Source organism: Lepidothrix coronata, unplaced genomic scaffold, assembly GCF_001604755.1.
Source record: "Lepidothrix coronata isolate B3197 unplaced genomic scaffold, Lepidothrix_coronata-1.0 Scaffold288, whole genome shotgun sequence".
In the NCBI taxonomy this organism is placed as follows: domain Eukaryota; kingdom Metazoa; phylum Chordata; class Aves; order Passeriformes; family Pipridae; genus Lepidothrix; species Lepidothrix coronata.
Window position 1 is genome coordinate 424,767 of NW_016690468.1, and position 20,701 is coordinate 445,467.

Sequence of the window (20,701 nt, forward strand, 5' to 3'; positions counted from 1 at the left end):
ATTGACCCCAAAGCCTCCATTGCCTTCACAGCCCCTATAGCCACCATAGCCGGCAAAGACCCCAGAGCCCTCAAAGAACCTATTGACCCCAAAGCCTCCATTGCCTTCACAGCCCCTATAGCCACCATAGCCGGCAAAGACCCCAGAGCCCTCAAAGAACCTATAGACCTCAAAGCCCCCATTGCCCTCACAGACCTCACAGCCCCCATGACCCTCTACAGCTCTCAAAGTCCTTAGAGCCCTTATAGCCCTCACAGACCCCACAGCATCTTCAGGACTTTTATCACACCTCAGGATATGAAGTAGATGAGGAATTAAGTACACTAAAAAAAAAGCAACTCTCATGAAGTGTTTTAGCTGGAGAGTCCATTATGCTGCAAAAAGTTATTTCCAGGTTCAAACAGATGTGCTGGTTATGAGTATTCACTTCTCTTGTATACATACAGACTGCTCTCTTTACACAAAGTCTTATTTTTCTAGGCTTGGCTATGTCTCAGATTTTTCAGATGTCCAACTGAATTCCCTTCAGTTGCGCTCCAGTACGACTCAAGGTCAAGTTGTGTGGGCTCCTGGTAGTTCTTTGCGTTCTCCCAGGAGCTCTCTGGAATTGAAAGGAGGTGCCCAAAACTGAGCTCTGTTCTTCATGAAAGCCTTTTTTGAGCTCAGTGGAGCAGAAGAATTATTTCGCTCTTGTCTTTTACAGCCTTTTCCTACGTTTCAGTAGCATAGTCACATTTTTTGTGGTGACTCATTTTCTATTTGTGAACTGCTACAAACCAAGATTTTCTGTAAAGTGACTGCTTCGCCACTTTGTCTTCAGCTCACAGTTTTGCAGCCAATTATTCCCAGCTATATGTAATAGTTTCTCACCTTATTGAATTACATCCTGTTTAGTTCAGATCTTTGTTCCAACTTGTCATGATTTGTTCAATACTAATTACATCTTCCAAAATGCTTACAGCTCCCGCCTGAACAGGGTATCTTCCACAAATATGATAAAAATATTCCTTAGCCTCTTGCCTCACAGAAGCAGTTCAGGACTTGGGACGTGGGCATCTGGAGGACTCTCTGCAAACTTGACACTATTTCTGAGCGCCATTTTGTAACCATTTCACTTAAGTGTTGTGTAGCCAGCTTCTTGACCTTGCTTCATCAGAAGCCTTGCTTCAGTCAAGATTCCATAATTTGCTTTTTTTTTGATGTTATGGTTGATTATTCAACTTATCATCTGACGCCTTACAAATAATTTGCAATTAGTTTACAAATAATTTCTTCCAGTATTTTGCCTGATACAAAATAAAGGTGACTGGCCTCTGATTCCCACCCTTTTCTGGTTTAGGGTAGGCACTATTTCCTTTTTGCTGGTCTCATGGAACCTCAGCTGTCTTTTTGGAGTTTTTGAAAGGAATTGCTCATAGCTTGGAGATTACTTAACCATTTTCCTAAATGTGTTGTCTAAAATTGCAGATTATTTTTGTAAGCATCCTACTTGAATAGATTGTTTCTTTCCTTAGTTTAGCTTGATCATTGGTTTGCATGTTGTTAACATGTGCTGGGTTTGGCTGGGGTAGAGCTAATTCTCTTCACAGTAGCTGGTGTGGGGCTGTGTTTTGGGTTGGGTATATTCTCTTCCCTTGTTAACCACCTGGTTACAGCTGACATTTTGGTGAAGAGCAAAGCAAAAACCATGAGGCTTTGGTTTTCCTCAAATGACTTGGGAACACTTTCCTTGCCCAGCTGAGAGCAAGTCCTTCCCCAACAATCTTTCACGTAAGCTTTTTGTTTTTACTCTCCGTGGCTTCTTGACAGTTTTAGCTTATATTGTGTGTTAATCTTTGTGTTGTTGATTGTGAGAAATAGAGACCCAAAGCCGGATAATTTCCAATTAGAATTTATTATATGATAAAAGCAAATTCAGCGCTGGGTGATCAGGGGGGAGTTTGAGCAACTCTGAACGCCTGTCACACCCAAAGCAGACAGTGTTCTATATTTATTCTCAGCTACTTCATGAATATTCATTATACATAAGCATAAACATTACACATTGTTATGTCAGGAATTCAACAGATGTTTTTCTTAGACAAGAGTGTATCTACATACAAGCATCAATATATATTGTTAAGTCAGACATTCAACAGATGTTTTCTTAGACTTAGCTTGTTGTGTATACAAAGTTATAAATTTTCAAGAAAGGTGTTATTATCTAGTTAACTAAACGAAGTCTCCTCACTATAAATTTTGTACAAGGTAAAAGAGAGGTAACTTGTTTTATGTCTTTATAGGGGCCCAATTAAGTTTTGTGATTTGTTTTTCTTTTCTCTCTCTAGGTTATATTGACCTTATGCTGTTTTCTTTTTAATTAGCTTGAATCATTCCCTTAGTTTATTACATTGATTTTAATAATTTAACCTAGATTTTGCTTTTTTAAAAGGGGCAAGCCATTGAAATATTTCAATTTAAACAGACTCTTCCCTTCCTTTCTTGCTTTCTCACTGCAGTGGTCTAGTTGCAGCCTTGATGTTTGTTGGAAATAAATAGGACGGTTTTATTGCAAGCAGGGGTTTCCATGGCTGCCTCGTGCCGGGGCACTTGGGAACCATTTTGTTTGAAGGACTGGGGAGCCATTTTGTGGTCGGGGACTGGTGGACAGCTTGTGGTTCTACTTGAAGTTGCTTATTGCTGCTGCCTACCTGCTGCTACACACAGTTCTGCTTGGGGTTGCCTGTTGCTCTGCTTATAGTTCTGCCTGCTTACTGCTACTTATTGTCACTTACTGTTCTGTTTGCTTACTGTCACAGTGCGAAGGCGAGCCTGGAAGAATGTAAGGTGGTGAGAGTAGCCTGGGCTCACTGCCAGGGAACCATGCGGCCTGGGCGGGGAAACAACCTGACAGGTGGATGAGGGCAACCAATGGGCTGCACCAGAAAGCAAAGCTCGCCTTTTAAGGAAGAAAAGAGCCGGCATGGGAGGAGCGAGGGAGTGGCTATGTTAAATTGAAGGGTCTTAAAAGGGCTCGTCCCTCCATCCAGGTGTGCTTGAACTGGGTCACAAGTTCGATGCACCCAGTATGCTGTTAAATAAAGTTCCTTGTTTGTTTCACTTTATTTGGCCGTCTCTGAAATTTTAATTAGAGATATTTCTCACAGTGTTGATTCTTTGGGAAATGGAAAACTTTCCAGAGAGTGCTTTTCCTTAATTTTCTACAGTGGGGTTTGCCATTCAAACGGTGACTTTACTGGAACTTATTTTATTCAAGTTCATTAGTTTGATTTTCCTTCCATCTCTTTTGAAGAGCCATTAACTTAATGACCATTGGCACCTCTGCAGCCTCCCAAATTTCTTTCAGAGCAGGTGCCATGCTATTTCAAATTCCTACACTTCGGATGATTTTATTCAAATGAAAGCAGCATGCACTTCATGTTTTTCATTTGTGTGTTGCTAATGGATCTTTGCTGTGACACTGTTGTTTTCCTTTTTGCCATTATTAAAATATTGTCACTCACTCTGTACCTGACATTCCTTTTTTCCTACCTAGGCTTCCTGAACAAACTCTCCATTTCGATAACAATAACCAGTGATGATAATTTATTCATAATTCTGGTTGTGAATATAATGACTTTCAGTTTCTCCTGTTTTTTACCCACATTATACACCAGCGTGCAGCACCTGAGCACAGTGCCAGGGAGACTTTTTTTTTATTTTAATATTCAGTAAAATCATTTTCCTCCTCCCCCCCAATTCTTCTTCTTTCCCCATGCTTTTGTGGTTCATCTAAACCCTGTGGTGTGATAAGAATAATCTGAAGATAGTTTAATTTACAGCAGCTGCAGACAAATGGTAACGATAACAAAGTGGCGGACTGGTCAAACACTCCTGATTTTTTTCTCGTTTGTCTGTGTGCCTTGCTAGCTTTGAGACAGGTTTGTTATAGCAGCCCAGGGCAAAAAAGACCACATAACAAATAAACCTTTATTGAAGGCTGTGGGCTGACATTCCTTAAGGTTTTGCTGATCCACACGTGAAATGGGGAGAACTCAGACAAGCTGTGTGAATGTTGTGGTTAATTTAAATGTAATTTGTTTCACACACAAGACAAAAAAAAAGAGAGGGGGAAAACCCCCAACAAGACCAGCTTTCATTATATAAACATATTTATTTAAACATAAGCAATGACGATATTTAATTAAACATAGACATATATTGGCTATTTAATCATTTGTTTAACCATACCAAACAAACGTTGATAAGCAAACACAATCTACCACCTGGTGAGACTGGGGTACAAAATCCGAAGGCAAACATAAGAAAGTAATTTTTTTCTGAAGTGCACAGTGATTTATGGGTTGCTTCCATTGTCCTTGTGGGCGAGGATTTTGACACGTTTGGGTTCTCACTGGATGCTTTCAGATAGGCGGGAGAGAGGCGTTGTCAAAAGCAGTGTGGACAGCAGGGGAGGGGGGATTCTGCCCCTCTCAGCTGAGCCCCCCCTGCAGAGCTGCTCCAGCCCTGGGGAACAGCACAGCAAGGACATGGAGCTGCTGGAGAGAGTCCAGGGGAGGCACCAAGATGAGCAGAGGGATGGAGCAGCTCTGCTGGGAGGAAAGGCTGAGAGAACTGGGATTGTTCAGCCTGGAAGAGAGAAGCTTTGGGGTGATTGAATTGTGGCCTTGCAGTGCCTAAAGGGAATTTACAGAAGATGGAGAGAGACTGTTTGCAAGGGCCTGAAGTGACAGGAGAAGGGGGAATGGCTTCACACTGACAGAGGGCAGGGTAGGATATTAGGAAGAAACTGTTCCCTGTGAGGGTGGTGAGGCCCTGGCAAAGGTTGCCCAGAGAAGCTGTGGCTGCCCCTGGATCCCTGGAAGTGTCCAAGGCCAGGTTGGACGGGTCTTGGAGCAACTTGGGCTACTGGAAAATGTCCCTGCCCATGGCAGAGGGTGAAACGAGGTGCTCTTCAAGGTCCCTTCCAACCGAAACCATCCCGTGATTCCACGGTTCCGTGTTCCAGAGGGGGCACTCCCGGTGGACGCACAGGACTCCAACATCCCCTCGGGTCCGGCAGGCGCTGCCCCCGCTCCGCGGCACCGCCGGCTGAGGGCGGGGCCGCCCCTCCCTCGCTCCCGCCCCTGTCCGTGCGCGCGCACCCGCCCGCCCCTGCCCGCCGTCGGAGTGTGGCCGGCGCTGTCCCGGCCCTGAGGCGGCTGCGCGGCCCCGCCGGGCTGGAGGCGGCGGCGGCGGTGGCGGCGGCGCGGGGAGCGCGGCTCGGCTGCTCCGGTGAGACACGGGAACGCCGCCTCAGGCCTGCCCCGCCGGGGCGAGGGGAACGGGGCGGGGGGTGGTACGTGAGGGGCCGAGGCGGGGAGGTCGCCTCTCCCTCAGGAGCCCCGGCGCGGGGGGAGAGGGATCCTCCGGCCCGCCCCATGTGACGGGTGACAGCGGCCGCTGACCCGTGGTGGTTCCGGGCCCTCAGGACGGCGCGGGGAGGCGGGGGCGCGGGCGATGGTACCGCTGCCTCGCGGTGTGCCCTGTTTGTGTGTTTTGGATGTGCGTGTGGGGAGTGCCCTGGAGCGGCGCCGCTCCGGGAGCAGCGGAGCCGGAGCGGAGTGCGGGGTTCGAAAAATAAAGTTGTTTTCGTGGTGAGGGAAGGGAGAGCGCCGTGGAAGTGCTGATCTGTCTACCTCTTCCTCCTCGGGAAAAGTGAAGTCACTTCCCAAGAGCCCAAACTAGCAAACTGCTGTCCTAAATCTGTGCCGTCTGCCACGTCTTGTTTTGGTTTGGTTGGTTTTTTTTTTTTTTTTTTTTTTTTTTTTTTTTTTTTTTTTTTTTTTTTTTTTTTTTTTTTTTTTTTTTTTTTTTTTGTGTGTGTGTGTGTTTTTTTTTTAATTTTATTTTTTTTAATTTTTTTTTCCTATCTATATTTTTTCTTCCAGCCCCCTTCCACAGTTCGGCTCTCTCTAACCGTGAGCCGTTACAAAAGTCCTTGTCTTGAGATAAAAATACTTGAAAACCTGCTGAAACCACCTGAATGGTGAATTTCGGAGAATTTCCTCGTGTGTGAGTTCCTATGTACTTTGTTTCTGCTGTCACTTCCAGAGCTGTGCTGTTGAAGCTGCCTGGTTTTGATAGAGTTGTAAATAAGTCATAGCCTGCCACATTTCACAGCTGCCTGCATGTGTGCATCCATCGTTTTGCTTAGGAGTGGGGGAAAAAGAAAGATTTTAAGTGTCAGCTCTTCAAGACTGAGAAAAATCCAGCAACAAGTAAGAAATAGTTTGCTTAGGTTGCTTTTTTCTGTCACTATCGAGCTCTAGTCTCACAAACATGTTGGTTTTCTGCTAGAACTTTGGGGAGGCCAGCTGTGCTTTCCATTTCCAGAGAGAGACCTTTGTGAAGATACAGGCATCATTTGCTCATCCCTTTAATTTCACGAAAGGTACCGTGGCTTTATTTAACTAAATCTGTCTGATATGGACCAAAATACTAAGTGTCCTGGGACTGACTCAGCTCATCTTATGACGGTTTACTAGGGGTTTAAGGTTAGTTCTGCAAGTTATGCCTGTGCCTACGTTTTAAGTAGGATTGTAGCCAACTGTGTTTGTGGGTTAGATAGTGTGATATGATTAAGAGGTTAGTTTGCAGTTTAAACTTGAAAAGACTGTAAATACAGTTACAGCAAGCACAAATTGACTCAGTGTTCTAAGAATTGAAGCTAAATTCGAGAGTTATTGGGGGCGCTCTGCAGTGTTTGCCTTAAGATGGTTACAGTGAAATGTATTGCTTGGTTAAAAACAGCTTTCAGTCCTTTAAAAAGCGATTCGCTTATTAAGATTTAATGTTAGTACATGGCTTTCTGTGTTCCTGGTGTACTCCCTAACATTTGAAGACAGTCTGAGTTGTGGCTGCCCATTCTCTTCTGTCATCAAAGGGACTTCCAGGAGGTGAGTTAAGAGAACTAATCTGGTCAAAAAGGAGTACTTTTATTTCTTTTTTTCTTTTCCTCTCTGAGGTATTCTTCGGTTAGAACAACTTCCTGCCCCAGCTGGGTCCTCATTTTATGGTCAGTAAGTTAACAGCAGAAGACACTACTGCTAAAATAAGCCACCTTGTGTTTTTGATTGACTTAAGCTGCTTGTGGTGAAGGTAGCAATGATAAGGGTGGTAGGAGTTTTTTTTTTTTCTGCCAGTACTGACTTTGATTATGAAGCCTTAGTGTCATTTTTTACTTACTCTCATTAAAATTAAATGGACTTAAGAGCTACCGCTGTATCTCTGTTTTTCTCCCAAGAGTCCACAGAAGTTGCTGTGGTTTTCTTTACTCTCCTTTGCCTATCCTTTCTTGTCTCTAAACTTTTTTGTGAGTCATTAATTTCAAGGACTGATCTGGGCATTTTGAGAGGTTTTTGTAAATTTATTGAGCTCTAATTTAAAAGTAATGAGTTGTATATTGCTATTACCTCTACTTTAATTGGAAGGCTATTTCAGACATGACTGACCTTAGTAATTACACACATTCTGATTTCCAGTCTAGACGAATTTGTCATTGGATTATACCCATTTTGTGCCCCCTGTGGACTGATATATTTTATTGGCACTTTTGATCTTGGTATTATTAAAAGAAAAAAAAGGCAGCACTTTTAACCAGTAGGATGCAAAAATGTGTGGAAATGCACCACTGCAGGATTGTTTTCTCTTTGGACCGCCAGCTGCACTAATCGTTCCTGTAATAGCTCTCAGCCTCTTCCCATGAATTTTAATCTTGATCTATTAAGTGACAATTAAAATGCACCTTTTGAGTACTAACACAGAGCTTCCCGAAGCTCTGAAGGTGTCCTTTTAGTGGAGGTTAAGTTGTTTTCAAGCATATTTTGATAAGATGTGTTTTTTGAGATTCATGCCTTCGGCAGTTTGTTCCAGCCTCAGTCTTACCCTTTTATTCTGGTACAGCTGTTAAAGGAGCCATTATTGTAAAGAGCTTGAAAACTACTTATTTCACCTTGTTCTTGTATTCCTAACTTTAAAAAGAAACAAAACCAATGCATAGATTATTAAAAAACACCTCTGTGGCTTTTAAGGTGTTTATTTAATTTTGATATCAGAAGTGTTCCCAGAGGGGACTTTGTGAAGCTGAAAAAGTAGTTTGTTAGGTGTGACTGTTTGTAAGCAGGAGATAAATACATCAGTTGGGTTCCAAAACCTGCTTAGTTAAATAGATCACTCTGAAAGATGAGTGAGGCCCTCGTGGAAAACCTCTATTATATTGTGTGCTTGGTGGAATTTTTCTTACTCTTTGGAAATAGTAGCAGGGACAAAAGTTTTTGGACAGACGAAAACATAGTTTTTGCCACAAAGTGAGATGGGGCACAGTCCTCTGATTTCCTGCTCTAAACACCCCTGTATCCTGAGTCAGGATATTGAAAAAAGTGTGAGTTTTTTAGATCAAGTAAGCTTAGAAGTGCAGAGTTGTCCTGATGCTGAAAACATGTTCCCTGGTTGTTGGGGAAGCACAGCAGTACAAAGGGAAAAAGTTCTGAGGGCAAGTAGATAAGAGGTATTTACATTTCCGTGTACCAAACTTGGATGTAGGCTTACTGTATGTCCAGGAGAACTGAAGTTTTAAAATATGTGAATAGAAGTAATAAACCTGATGCAAAAATGCTGAAGGAAAGTTTGTGAAATAGAATCACAGGCAGATGAAATAATAAATTCTTGAAATAGAATAATTTCTGTTGAAAGAGGCTTCTGGAAGTCATCCAGATCCCTACTAAAGCAAGAGTAATGTAGATAAGGTTGGTCCAACCTTTAACACCTTTCTAGGCAATCTGTTTTTACATTTGACAGCAGTTAGAGTGATTTTTCCTCCCTCCTTTAAACTAGTTGGAATTTACTTTCTGGCTTGTGTCTGTTGTCTCTTGTCGTGTCATGGTGTACCATCCCAAGAGTCCAGGTCTCTCTTCTGTGCCCTTCCATGAGAGAGCTGATAGCAAAAAGGATTCTTCAGAGCTCTTTTCTTGCCCAGACTGACCAAACTCAGCCCCACAGCCCCTCCCTGTACACCATGTGCTCTTGCCACCTGCCCAGCTCGGCCAACTGGACGTACTGCAGAGTGTCCGTGTCAGTGCTGTACCAGGGAGCCTGAACTGAGCACAGCACTGCAAACACAGCCTCACAGGCTGAGCCTTGCCTGCACTCCTGCAAACAGCCCAGGCTGTGCTCAGCTGCCTTTGCTGCTGACTTGTTTTCAAAGTTTTGCCTGCTGGGATCTCCAGGTTCTTTTCTGCAGAAGTCATGTTTTATCTGTGTCGTGTCCAGCCTGTCTTGTCACAGGGGGTTGTTCTGTTGCTGACCCGGCACTTGCCTTTGTTGAACTTCACAAGGTCTTGCCAGTGCCTTTCTCCAGCCTGTCCCAGTCCCTCTGAATAGGAGCCCTGACCGCTCCCCTGGTTTGGTGTTACTGGAAACTTGCTGAGAATGCACCCTGTCCCATCATCCAGGTGATTAATGGAGACCTGGGATGGTCCTGGTGGTTTCAGTGGTGATGCTCAGGGGATGTGACTGTAACTGCTTGTACTGGACCTGGCACTGCTGATGCCTGTTCCTTCAGCCTGGCAGTCCAGTCAAATTCCCGAGCACCTTATTGCTCACTTACCCAGTGCCTGTCTCACCAGTTTGGCTGTCGGGATACTGTGGGATACTGGTGTTAGTGGCCTCCTGTATCCAGTGCTCTTCCATCATCTGCTAAGCCAGTTGTCTCTTTGCAGTAAGCTCTTGTGTCCATCAGGCATCATTTGCCCTTGGCAAATCTGTGCCAGCTATTCCCCATCACCTTCTTGGATAGAGATAGCTTCCAGGAGAATTTGCTCCATAATCCTCTCATGGACTTAGGTTAGGCTGGCTGATGTGTAGTTGCCTGGATCCTCCTCTTTGCTCTTCTTGAAGTTGGGTGTGATGTTTGCCTTTTTTTCCAGTCAGAAGAAACCTCTCCCAGTCTCATGGCCTTTAAAAAAGTGATAGTGTGGTATCTCAGTGACGTTGGCCAGCTCCCTCAGGATTCTTAGGTACATCCCATCTGCTTCTGTAGAATTTCCTGAAGTGCTTCCAAGCCTCATCTTCCTCCCTCGGAGGTAATTCTTTACTCCAGCAAAATCTGCTGCTGGGCTCAGGGGCCTGGGGGGCTTGTGAGTGGACCTTACAATGAAAACTGGGGTAAAAAAGGTCTGAGTATGTCAACCTTTTCCATGTGCTTTGTCACCAGGTCCCCTGTCCCACTGAACAGAGAGAGGTTCTTCGTTAGGCTTTCTGCTGCCACTACACTGTTGTGTCAGTTTTATCTCCAGATGGATGTTGATTTTTCCTAATGCCATCCTTGCACACACAGCCCGTGCCTTTGGGTTCCTCTTGGGCAGCCTCTCCTGCACCTGCCTCCTGGGTGCTTCTGAAGCAGAGACCAAAAGTTTCATATCTGTAAATGTGTAAAACTTCAAAATTGGTTGAAGTTGTGGTTAATAAGTGATTCTAACTCAGCAGGAAATCAAAGATGTCACTTCCCCCTACCAAGAGCAAGCATTATCAGGCTCTTGTGATAAGGGGTGAGTCCTGCCTGAGATGTCGAGTGCAAGTTGTACTTTGGTGCCAAGGAGACAAAACAATGAGAAAAACAAACCACATGTCTTTTCTTTTCCTTTTTTTTTCATCACTAAAATAATTAACTCCAAGTAGAAATTTGGAGCTTCAGTGTGTGCCCTTCCCTTTTTGTGCATTGTAGTTGAAAAGGAGGTGTTGATATTTAGCAGCAAGATGGGTGGATAAATACTTAATGCAGTCTGTACCTAAGTGCTTTCAGTTGGGATTAATTTAATTTTTTTGGTTGTTGCATAAATCCAATTTAGAAATCATTGGAATAAACCAAAATTTTGGAAATTGAAGCATTTTTTTATTGAAGAAAAATAAGGGAATGAGTTCTTGAGTTACAATCTGTGTAAAGAATCTGGAACAAAGTTCTTGGTTGGTATAAACTGTCAGCGTGTGCTTGATGCTGCCTGCAGTTCCCTAACTAGTGTTTGTATTGGGATTTGTGGTGTTCTGGTGACAGTGGTACCAAGGTAAAGCTTTGATTACAGTCACTGGTGTGGCTGTCCTTTCCAAACAGGGCTTTGGTATCTGTTTGGACTAAATGTAAGCTTTTTAGCATGGCTGGGAGTTCTGAGTTGGTTTCTAATATAGCAGAAAGATATTCAAGTGGAGTTAAATTTTTATGCAAAACAGTGCTCCATAACTACAGTAATTAATGGTAAAATCAGTCTGCACATTTGCCTTTCAAATATGAACTTTCATTTTCCATGGGGCTAATGGCAGACTCTTAAACAGTGAACCTCATTACTAATGATGGGGGACAACTTCCTGGCTTAATTGCTCAAATTCATAGTATCTCCCAGATGATTTCTAGCTAGGAAACAAAAGGTCAAAGGGCAGAAAAAAGTGAAAGGTGTTTTTAAGAAGCAGTAAATTGTCAGAACAGGATTTCAGTGAGTGACTGAATTTAAGAGTGGATCTTGAAGGCCATTTGCTAAATGGCTGAGTGTGGTTACTCTTGGGCTTAGAAGTGAAATAGTTTGCATCATATAGATTAGTGACACAGGTGAGGAGTGGAACCAGCGTGAATGTGACTGACAACAAAGTCTTTTCTAAGCACTTGCTGTCAAACTTGTGGAGTAGTAATTCCTTTAATGAAAGGAAGCAGTTTTGGGTAATCATTCATGATCAATCTCTGATCTTCTCTTGCAGGCAAATAAATACAGCTCTTGGAATATCTCTTATGTTGTGTGTGTGTGTACATTCATTCATTCATTCATTCATTCATTTATTTATTTATTTAATCATCAAAACCTCTATATGGCAAGTTTTGTATTACAAGGTGTGCTGGTATAAGTTTCCAGAGGGCAATTCCTTAGTAGTTAGGGAATACTCTTGACACTTCTTGTCAGTTATAAGTGATTCTTAAACCTCTGGACTTTCAGGATGCTGAGCTCAGTTAAGCAGCTGTGCTTTCAGTTCAGGTATAGCCGACCTTTCTCATTAGGTCATATCTGTTGTCTGTACCTTAAGTCACACAACCATATTTTTTTTGGTAGAAAGTAAATTGCAAATGCTGTTGTGTTGCAGCTGTCCATGAATATGACTTTATCTTTCCTTTTGGAAGGAAAAAGAGTGAGAGTTGAGGCTCTGTCTGAGAATCTCATCTGAAGGATTGACTTTCAGCTTGAACTAATTGTTTAGTTAATTTTGATAATCTTTACCACTCTTTGGGGAAATTGGTTTCTGTCTCAACCAGAAATGCCTCCCCTTCCCTGCTCCCCACAGGGTTTATTTTAAAAGTAGTTACATTGAACACCCTGGTTTTGGGTTCAGTGCGATGACACCCGTGGTGTTAGGGCCTCACAGTGGGGTAAGAGTGTCCTATCTTCAGGTGGTTTTGGATGTTTTGGTTATAAATTCTGTAGCCATCTTCACTTTCTGAAGTTCCTCCAGTGGAAAACAGTTCAAAGTAGTTCAATTTAGATATTTTGACTTGATTACTGCATTTTGCAGAGATCTAGAGTCTTGTTATCTGCTGTATCAGCATAATAATTAAGATGGTTTTAATGCATGCTTCTACTGCGTATGCAAAATATTGTTGTGGTTTTTTTCTGAAATTAGACAAAAGGATTTTGCTGAGATCCACAGATCTGTTCCAATACACATATTTGTGTATTGTGTATACATATTTGTGTTTTAACAAATACGTTACAATTAAAAAAATGTGTTATTTTTCTCTCTTTTTTCTAACTTTATTCTTCCCCCCAAATTTTTACTTATGATGAAGGCTGTGGTCTGCCTTTTCAGGCCTTTGCAGTCAACTCAGTGTGAAAATAAAATGCAAATATTATTAATCTAATGCATTGTCTGTGTGTGTGTTTAGATACAAAATACAAGGTACAGAATTTTAATTTAGATGTAGGTGGACAAATTCAATGGCTGGCTAAAACCGGAGGGTTTCCCTTTATTAAGAGTTTGTATGCTGCAAGCTGATATTTTTTTCCATAGGAACTTGTTTTTTTTTAAATTAGATGTTACTGAAAAACCAAGACTGTATGATTTAGACTGAGCCATCTGAAATGCATGTGGCAGAAAATGGATGTTTTTTTTCATCCCGTTCTGTGAACCCTTTGTTTAATTTTGTTCCACTGGAGTATACTTTCATTATTTTCTGTTATTTTGAAGAGAAGTCTCAAGTAACTGGTAGTGGCAGCGCTGCAGAAGCAGCCGTGCCCAGTGCTGGGTTTGGTCTGGGTTCTGTTCATTGTTGTGCAGAGAAAGGTGGGAAGAGTTGCAGCTTTTTTTAGGGACTTCTTCATCTCCTGGGTCTTCCAGATACTACTGAATATCTGTGGCTTGTAAGTACCAACATTTTCTCTTCAATTGAACTGTTTGTTTGCAAAACAGCAGTGGAGTTGAAAGAGAAGGTTTGTGTGTGCCCCCAGTTGTTTTGGGAGTAAAACTCGAATGTAGTGAAGACTGGGCCTTGGAGATGCTGATCCCTTCTGTTCATGGAGGCAGAGTTTGTGTTTGCTCACACTTGTATCGTAAAAAGGTATTTTTAACCCTGTTATACTTGATCCTAATTATTAAGAATTAGTATTTGCACTATAAATTTATAAGAAATAAAGAGCTACTAGCTAGAATTCTTCTTGGAGATAACAGTTAAGTGATTTTGAGGAAACAGGAATAAGGAATGAAAATCAGTGACTGATATTTACATTGTTTTGAATGCTAATTATTACTGTTTATTGCTATAGGGATGTATAAAAACTGTGAGGGAAGCATAGAGAGAGTTGATCCAGATGTCCAAGAAAATACTTGGGCAAGTTCCAAAACAATGTAATGTGAACTTGGAAGTTCTCCATAATCGTAGTGTTAATTTGCCTTTGACCCTTTCTAGCTTCCCCTTTCTGATTCTCCTTTTCTTTCATCATTTTGAAACATCAGAAAGTCAGACTGGAGTGTGTTTAGTATTTAAGCTTTTGACAGTAGCCACAGAAATCAAGTGATCCTTGTTCCAGCCCTCCCTCCCAGCTTCTCTCCCTACCTCTGTGATCCTGCTTTTTTCTGGCAGTAAGTGAACCCCTGGGGTCTCACTGAGGAGTATGGAAGAAGTGCTTGTGTTGTTCTGTGCAGTTCCCAGAAAATACCTGTAAGGTGCCATGATCCCATTCCAGATGTGCAGTTCCTATCCTGGGTTTGCCTGGGGCTTCTGAACAGCCTCCTGGTGATTTTGCACAGGCTCTCACCTGGATGAGAGGTGGGATGCTGCTGCTGGGTTTGGATTCCTGTATTGAAAAGGCTTTGCTTATTCCATGAGTTTGTTCCTGGGGGGGCAGCATTGCCCACTTTGGCCCTGAGGCTGATGGGGACATCTGCCTTTGGGAGTTGCAATCTCTCAGCTGTATTTGACATTTCTGGTAGCTTGTGCTGTGTTTAAGGACTTCATGACTTAACACTGATAAAAACACTGCTGTGGTGAGGAAAGGCTTATATAACCACTTCTTAGAGCATGACCTTTCCTACTGCTTTGCATTTCTGTGAATTTTTTGTTTTAGATTAGCTGCCTGTAACTTCCTCTCTTTGTTTCCAGAAGTAGAAATGTTTTGGGGAAGTATTCAGAATGTAAACATTGACAGTAAGTTTTCGGATCTGCATTTAATGAAAACCACACATCGTTTAGTTGAAACTGATGGTACAGTGTGGCTGTATTTGGGAAGCTCTCTGACACTTTGAGAGACTGTGATTAATAAAAAAAAAAAGAAAAAGGCATAGCAATCACAGATTTTGGGCTTCTCAGGTTTTCTTGTTTTATGCAGTCAGGTGAATTTATCAAACTAGAAATAACTCTTAAAATTCAAGCTACTCTAGATAGTCTGTCTCAGCAGACAGATGCTTGTTCATGATTCCTGGCTAATCTGAGACAAGAAAATTGCATCAAGGAAACGAATGGGAGTTCTGCTGTATTTTTTGCAAGATTTCTGCAGTTATTATATAAGCAACCGTGTTGTATTATGTGAGATGTATTTCTGCAGCAAGAGCTTATTCTGTGATTTTTTTATAGGCTGCTCTAGATTAACCTGAGGTTTACACCAAAAATAATCCACGAGACTCACTCAATTTAATAAATGAGGTACATAAGATCTACATAATGGTAATCTGGCCCAGAGGCTAAGTTTATTTATTAAAAAAATATTAAAAAATTGAGCTGCTTTTTCTTTGAGCCCATCCTAAGAAGGATCTAAAAAGTTTTTATGTTGAGATGCTTTTAGCATAGAGTTTGTCCTTTAAAGCAATTCTATGTACCAAATTTGATTACTAGAGAAAAGCTGCAAAAACAAACCAAAAAAACTTTTTTTGGCAGCCCCAGATTAATTTATTTTTTGTAACCCGATCTTGTAATCATTAATTGAAAGTGGCTTTTTACAGATCTTTTCTGTAATACCTTAAAATGTGCTTGTAGCAGCTTCAAGGAGTTTTTGAAACAAGGATGTAAAACAGAGTGATCAAAAGATCAGACCCGTCTTTTGATTACATGCATTTGTTGTTTTTTTTTTAAAGCCAGTTTTTTCTTTAATCCTCTAGGAGAAGAAATAAATTCTGATCATTTTGGGTGTCTGGGGTGAAAGGAAAAGAAATTGTGTCTTGGAAAAAGGGCTCACACGTTCTCTTTCCTGTTCACCATATCAGGCAGTCTGGGGAGGAAATACTGAGCTTAAGAGGTACTTGAGCTTTTCAGGGTCTGATGTGAAATATTTTTGGAAGGTAACACTGTGCATAGCATTTCCTAAAAAATCAAGTGTGAGATTATACACATCCTTGGGTGTGAATTGGATGGTAACTGCAGGTAATGCAATGCAAACATCTTTCTTTGTGTAACTTTTTCAGACACTTGCTCATGCAGCTTTGAGGGATACTTCCTTTAGGTCAAATATTTTTTTGGGGTTAGAATTATAAAATATTCTTAATTGTTTATTAATTGAATGAGCAAGTTTTTTTGTAGGGGTCAGTTGATTTCTTTCATACCACCTTTCCAAGCCGTAGTTCTTCCTTGAATTACAGAATGAATTTGGAATAATTTGATTAGTGAAGTTGATCACACAGAGGAATCATCTCAACACACTGTCTTTTAAAAATAATAAATCTCTTCTAAGGAAAAGAGATTTTAAGGATCCTTAAAAACCTTTTAAGGAAGGTCCACATTATTCCTTGATATGTGTCTTCCAGAAGCTTTCACATGCACAGCTCATACCAGTTTCTAGAAGATTTTAGATAATTTGGAAGCCTTTTAATGGGGATCTGAATGTTCAAACAGAACCTTGTTTGGTCTTTAACTGTGATTTCTCACTCCATCTTTTCTTATTATATCTAAATATTTAAGTGACAGTATAAAATCTTAGGGTTTTAAATGTATGTGAAAGTATTTATTTTAAATGTATGTGGAAGTATTTGTTTTTAACATATGCAGGAGTATTTTCTTTTTACCAAGAAGCTTGGCTTTGTTTCATATTAAAAAAGAAATATTTTTCTTGCTTACAAAGTGTTGGGGACACTGTTGAAATGACAGTTTTGATAAAACAGCAGTAGAAGTCTAGATGGCTGTCAAATCAAAACTCACTGTCCTTGCAATTCTGGAAAATCTGACTGAATTGTGAAAAACCAGAGTCTGGTGTTGTTACTCATTTATAACTCATGATTGCCTTTGACAACTATTAGAATGAAAGACTTAAGATTAAGAAAAATATCTAAAGGAAATGAGAAAGGAGCATTGAACTATTGTCTGGTGCATCCTACAGTCACTGCAGGGGAGCAGCTTTTGGGGAACACTGTGGTTGGTGTTACAAAGGTACCTTCTGAGCTTAGGAACAAAACATTGTGATCTCAAGTTAAATCTGCAAACCTCAAGGTAACAATTGTCATAATTTCCAGTCCTGACTTTGAGGAACAAGGATTTTCCTGACTCCAAAGGTGATCGGACTGGGCAGTGGATCAGGATTTCTAGTGCGCTTCGCTGGCCTCGGAAGTGACACTGTGGGAGGCACTTGTGTGGCAAGGACAGGGACTGGCACCCAGGATCACTGCTGCCTTGTGTCACACTGCTGCTCCATATGGTCTCCTGTGCCTTACATCATGGAATTATTTCTGGAAATGATAGCTAGTGGAGAAAACACCTCTTTGAAATAGTTAATATATTTAACGGAGAGAAGTTGTTGCATTGACTGTGTTAGACCAACACTGTTATTTTTACAGTGAGGGAATAAACCATTAAATAATCTCCTTAAAGCAAGGATTGTGTTATGCTTCTGCTTTTTTCCTCTGGAAATAGGTCATTATGTTTTTGAGTGAGTGGCTGTGCAGTTCAGTGACTTGGCTGGTGATGGGTTTCAGTTTGAATGCTGCCTGCAAGCATCATGCAGCAGTGGAAGAAAAATAAGCAACTCAAGTTTGTCCAACTCCAGCCATGAAAAATTGGTACTCCTAGTTGCTACGTGATATTTTCCAAAGACAAAAACTAATTCCAAGCTCAAGAAGCTGAAGTGTTGGTGTTTAGTTGATGTCAGGGAAACTGTGAAGGTGTATTAGAGTTGCTTTATTTGCATTGTTTGCTTTTTCCTTGAGACAGAATGACCTACTGCTTAAATGAGTAAACCTGTTTGCTAGAACTTGATGTATAAAGTGTAATTTTTTATTAATAGGATACACATGAAGTAACATCTCTAGAGTAGCAGAAACCTTCTTATTTACATTTATTTCTAAGTTGTCCTCTTTGGAAGGGAATAAGTAGAGTTGTGTGCTCCGGTTCAGTACCAAGCACACGCCCACCATTGCTCTGGAGGGGTTCTTCACCTTGGTGATCCTAAGTTTAAGATAAATAAAAAGCAGTATTTTTTCCTTCAAGCAACTCCAAGCTATGAGTGTGTAATTTTTAAGTGCTTCAGTGGCTTGTGTGTAACCCAGAGATTCAAGTCAGGAAAGCTGGTTTTCTCCTTTACAGTAAATGTCTCATTATTCACCCTGAGATGTGTTTGACAACTGCTGCTTATCATTTATTTGAGGAGATGCAGGTACAGTATGTTTTGGGAGGAGAAACAGACATTTTCTTGTTTGTGTAGTTCTCTTTTGGTTCTGTTTTCCTTATATTGTTATTCCTTGGCTATGAGATTGACATGTAAAAAGAGTCTGGAAAAACCTCTGTATCCAGGCACCCAGTACAACAATTCCAAACAGTTTGCCATTCATGAGAGAACTAATTATTTGCTGTTGCCTACATAGTGGAGGTTTGCTTTCTCAGAGGAGACAGGGTTGCCAAAATAAGTTAATGGTTACTTTCTAGTTGGTTTTTTTGCTTTATTTTTGTGTGTTGGGGTTTTTTGTGTGTGTTTGTTGTTTTTTTTTTAATTTCAGAAAGACTTTTGTTCTTAACAATGCTTTCCTGGAAATAAGGATTTTTATATACATATATGTGTATGTATTTTAAAATATAGTGATATGGCTTGGTATTAAGTTGATTTTAATCCTGGGAAATAGTATCAGTAAGCCAAATAAAGTGTTTGTTTTTTTTTCCTTTACATAGTCTGACACTGCCAGAGTTAAGACACTGGGGGAAACAACTTATGGGTAATAAAACTAGTTAGCATGAGCATAGAGACAGTTGGTTATATAAAGATTACACAAAGAGAAGTTGAGATTAGAGATAAAATTGCTGTTGTTGTCAGGGGGATTTAAACAAACTGATTTGATGACACCCAGGATTTTCTTCTGCGTATGTGTCCACTAGAGAAGAAGGTTTTGGGGCCTCAACATCCAATGTTATATGGAATTTGCTGAGGGTGTTTAGTCTGTCAGTGAAGAAGCCTGGCAAAGGTAAAGCTGTGTGTGTTTGCAGCACGCCTGGCTTTGCGGGGATGGTGTCACTCTTTAAAGATATGAGCTGCTGGGATGGGGCCGGGGGAATGCCCAGGTTTGACACATTTGGAGGAGGATGCTGTGGCTGAGCCCTGAGTTCTGGGAGTTGGCATGTGTGGAGCTGTCGGTGTCTGTCCGGCTTCCTGTGCCCTGAGGTCCTGTTGTCACCACATCACTGCAGTGATCTCCAGCTCTGAGTCACTGGGTGTCTGGGACTGCAGCATCCGTTAGTTCAGTGCTCATTTTACTGTCATGCCCTGGATCCTGGAGCTCAAAAATGGGAATAAACTATGCTCTTTGGCGTGTATTTCTCCTTCAGACTTCTCTTATGAGAAGATGAATTTCTGCATAACTATTGGATCTTCCTCCTCAGAAAGGTCCCACAGATTCTCTTGAGGAACCTGAGTTCTGAAAATAGGTAGAACTTATTTCCCAGTGTTTTTTCTGTGTTTGAGATTAGCAATCAAACTGCACGACTTTGAAAGCCTGTGTAATACAGGACCTGATTTTGTTTGATAAAAGAAAGTATGAATTAGCCTGTTCTTGATTGCCTTCTTTCAAGCAGGCAAGAAGCTTCTTTTCCAAACATGTTTCTTGTTGCTTACTGAAAATAGATAAACATTTATCTTCCTTGTTTGTTGTCTTTTCATAGCTCTACCGTTTATATTTTTTTGGGGTGGTTATAATGCTGAAACAAAATCGATATCTTCCCACCCCAAACCAACAGTAAACCTGAGCAGTAACTTTGGAATATTTATTGAACAGAAACTCGGAGTAAACACAAAAGTGTCTGGTAGCTGCTTCAGAAGACTGATTCGTCTAAGAATTGATATTTACTTTTGGCGACCAGTTTGATGAGAGAGTTTTTGAATCTGAGCAGGTGTGAAAAGCGTTTTCCTTCTGGAAAGCCAGTGGCTCGACCTTTCCTGGGCATGTGTTGCCAGCAGTGCCTTGGGCATCCATCCCTACCTACTTGTATTCTCTAAGGGATGTGTTTTTGCCAGTCTGGATTCAATGTGAAATACATGGAAGGGTTATGGAGGGAAGGAATCAGGAGCATTTCTGTCTCGTGTCCCTTACTCTGATGCAGTGCTGAATCCACCTGGATCTTCCAGGATCATTGTTCTTCATCTCCTTCTGCTCTTCAACCACTTAGGCTACGCTGTAAAGGGAGCTGCAGTGAACCTGGGATGCCCTTCTGGAATGAAGTGAGGAAGCTGCTGGATTTGAGCTTTTTAAAGCTTAGTACCGTACATGGGTGTAGCAAGTTCTGGTCACTGGTCCCAAAACACCTATATTCCAAGTGTTCCAAGCAGTATGGCTTTTATTCAGGACTTTGTATAAGCAAAACACTTGGAACTGATGTACATCAGACAGACTGACTTGACCAAAACTACATAATAAAACTCACTAGAAAAGTACCTGCTTTTTTCAGTCACTGTATTATCCCTACAGCTTAAGATATTTTTTTTGAAGCAAGATTCACCCCCCTCCCCCCCTTTTAAAACTATGTCTGATTAGTTTCTTTGTACCTCAAAAACCCTTCTGTCAGAAAACCTTTTCTGAAACTGTTACTTTTAAAAATTTTTATCTTTTTATCATAGGGTTTACTTGACTGAGTTTAGAAGAATTTCCTGCTTTGTATTTAGTGCTGGGTTTCTGATTTATTTTTTTTCTGTGTGATGTTGTTCACCAAAGTATGGAGGAAAGTTCTCTTCTC

General features: G+C 41.2%; 1 protein-coding gene and 1 long non-coding RNA gene across 8 annotated transcripts in view; both read left to right on the forward strand.

Moving 5' to 3' along the window:
• Positions 1-45: 45 nt before the first annotated feature.
• Positions 46-3,104, forward strand: LOC108508248. The gene is made up of 2 exons (XR_001878343.1): positions 46-2,717; positions 2,799-3,104. It is a non-coding gene; the product is annotated as an uncharacterized LOC108508248 (long non-coding RNA).
• A 2,108-nt stretch (positions 3,105-5,212) lies between these two features.
• Positions 5,213-20,701, forward strand: part of RABGAP1L (RAB GTPase activating protein 1 like) — a 227,419-nt gene continuing 211,930 nt past the window's right edge. For 2 of the 7 annotated variants that reach the window (XM_017836913.1, XM_017836919.1), the window contains exons 1-3: positions 5,213-5,274; positions 5,931-6,054; positions 6,163-6,280. The gene's annotated coding sequence lies outside the window, so the exon portion shown is untranslated. Of the gene's footprint in view, positions 5,275-5,930; positions 6,055-6,162; positions 6,281-6,889; positions 6,939-20,701 lie in introns of those variants that run through there. The other 5 variants (XM_017836914.1, XM_017836916.1, XM_017836915.1 and 2 more) reach the window with 4 other exon arrangements.